The sequence below is a fragment of the Physeter macrocephalus genome, chromosome 6 (genome assembly GCF_002837175.3).
Source record: "Physeter macrocephalus isolate SW-GA chromosome 6, ASM283717v5, whole genome shotgun sequence".
In the NCBI taxonomy this organism is placed as follows: Eukaryota; Metazoa; Chordata; class Mammalia; order Artiodactyla; family Physeteridae; genus Physeter; species Physeter macrocephalus.
This window is the reverse complement of record NC_041219.1, coordinates 20,187,764-20,190,949: the sequence shown is the minus strand read 5'-3', so window position 1 is coordinate 20,190,949 and position 3,186 is coordinate 20,187,764.

Below are 3,186 nucleotides of genomic sequence, written 5' to 3'. Positions count from 1 at the left end.
ACAATGGGAATAAAACCATAGGGCAGGGTTTTCGTCCTGGTCATTTTTATGATCAGCAGTTCCTTCAAAGTGACCAATTTACTGGTAATTCACATCATTTTGGGGAACAAGACAAATGAATCAATCTCATTATATTCTTTGTCACATACTGGAATGATCTATGATTGTGAAAAATTTTTGTATAAAATACTTCACTGAAACCAGAAAAAAAACACTATCTGCAATGTAAACTCTTCACATTAGGTCAGGTGTTATTCATTTGATAAAATGAATCAGAATATTTTCATTCATAAATGCAATATAGCTAAAATAAACACAAAGTTGTCAAAATCTACAATAAAATATGTAGGGTCTCCCCTCTATTTTGTTAATTCCGAACTATTTTATATTTCTTTGGATATATACATACTATATTTATCTAATCTATTCTTGTCTTGAAATCAAAGATATTATAAAATATAGGCTTTTATTATTGCTACAACTATTAAATTAATCTACTAATAAGTTCTGTGATAAAATTCATTACTTATTCAAATAATCAGAGCTGTCAAAATTATCAACTTAGTACGCAAAACCTTTGTTTGCCAACTTATTACCTAAATTAGATGAGATTAATGTAAAATTTTAGTTACATTTTTCAATAGCTCTCAATATATGCATTTTCTTTAACTGAATTTTGTTTTTATAATGTTAATATGCTCTATATTATATCAAATGCCTTCTTATAAGACTTAAAGCAAATACTAGCTAAAGATTTCTTTGTTTGCCAAATTCTGAATAGGAAATAGAAAATTAGATTCGAGTTATTTAGAAATATTTAATTTTATAAACTTCAAAGTAATTTATAGTCAATGGAAATAGTGTCAACTTTTTATCTATTGTGAAACTATCTAATTGCATAACAGGTTTGCTAGTACATTGTGATTCAACACAGTTTAAGAGAAAATTTGTAAATATATTTTTATAAATTCACAGCTAATTATTAAAGATATAATATCATAAAAATATTTATAAATGTAAATTCATGTTTTATTCTGTTTGCCTAAATTATTCTCATGGGAAAAAATGTCTTCCATACCTTAAACAAAATACTTAAGCTTCCATTTTAAGACCTGCTTGTCAGTGGTGAAATTAAGCATGATTATTTTAGTTCCATTAAAAAGGCATTTTGACGAAAATGCTGAAGGGATCCATGGGATAACAGGCTGAACTCTAACAGCATCTGCTACAGAGCTCTAAACCCTCATGATTAAAACTGGGGCAACAGTTCCAAAATCGATAGAGCAAGCAGAATCAGAGAGTGAGACATGAGATGCTCTGTGGCTTCATCCGGGCCCCTCTGGACGTCTGTGGGAGGCAAGCCAATCTGTACACTTCCCTGGGGCACTGTGACCTGGAGCTGAGAGAAACCCTTTGCCTTCAGCTGTGGAGTTGTGATAAGCAGTGTAGCTGACAGGGTCTTGGTGCTCCAGCCACGTGTCAGTCCTGAGCCTCTGAGGTGGGAGAGCCAAGTTCAGGACATTGCCCCACCAGGGACCTCCTGGCCCCAAATAATATCAATTGGCGAGAGCTCTCCCAGATATCTCTGTCTCAATGCTAAGACGCAGCTCCACTCAATGACCAGCAAGGGCCAATGATGGACACCCCATTCCAAACAAATAGCCACACAGGAACACAACCCCACCCATTAGCAGAGAGGCTGCCTAAAATCATAAAAAGTTCAAAGACACCCAAAAAAACCCCACCGGACATGGTCCTGCCCACCAGAAAGACAAGATCTATCCTCATCCACCAGAACACAGGCACCAGTCCCCTCCACCAGGAAGCCTACACAAACCACTGAATCAACCTTACTCACTGGAGGCAGACACCAAAAACAACAGGAACTACGAACCTGCAGGCTGTGAAAAGGAGACCCCAAACACAGTAAGTTAAGCAAAAGGAGAAGACAGAGAAATACACAGCAGATGAAGGAGCAAGGTTAAAAACTCGCCAGACCAAACAAATGAAGAGGAAATAGGCAGTCAACCTGAAAAAGAATTCAGAGTAATGATAGTAAAGATGATCCAAAATCTTGGAACTAGAATGGAGAAAACACAAGAAACGTTTAACAAGGAACTAGAAGAACTAAACAGCAAAGAAACAGTGATGAACAACACAATAAATGAAATTAAAAATTATCTAGAAGGAATCAATAACAGAATAACTGAGGCATAGAACACATAAGTGACCTGGAAGATAAAATAGTGGAACTAACTGCCACAGAGCAGAATAAAGACAAAAAAAATGGAAGACAGTCTCAGAGATCTCAGGGACAACATTAAATGTACCAATATTCGAATTATAGGGGTCCTAGAAGAAGAAGAGAAAAAGAAAGAGACTGAGAAAATATTTGAAGAGATTATAGTTAAAAATTTCCCTAATATGGAAAAGGAAATAGTCAAACAAGTCCAGGAAGCATAGAGAATCCCATACAGGATAAATCCAAGGAGAAACACACCAAGACTCACGTTAAAAAAACTATCAAAATTAAATACAAACAAAAAATATTAAAAGCAGCACGGGAAAAGCAACAAATAACACACAAGGGAATCCCCATAATGTTAACAGCTGATCTTGCCGCAGAAACTCTGCAAGCCAGAAGGGAGTGGCAGGAAATATTTAAGGTGATGAAAGGGAAAAACCTACAACCAAGATTACTCTACCCAGCAAGGGTCTAAAGTTCAAAGACACCCAAAAAACCCCACCGGACATGGTCCTGCCCACCAGAAAGACAAGATCTATCCTCATCCACCAGAACACAGGCACCAGTCCCCTCCACCAGGAAGCCTACACAAACCACTGAATCAACCTTACTCACTGGAGGCAGACACCAAAAACAACAGGAACTACGAACCTGCAGGCTGTGAAAAGGAGACCCCAAACACAGTAAGTTAAGCAAAAGGAGAAGACAGAGAAATACACAGCAGATGAAGGAGCAAGGTTAAAAACTCGCCAGACCAAACAAATGAAGAGGAAATAGGCAGTCAACCTGAAAAAGAATTCAGAGTAATGATAGTAAAGATGATCCAAAATCTTGGAACTAGAATGGAGAAAACACAAGAAACGTTTAACAAGGAACTAGAAGAACTAAACAGCAAAGAAACAGTGATGAACAACACAATAAATGAAATTAAAAATTATCTA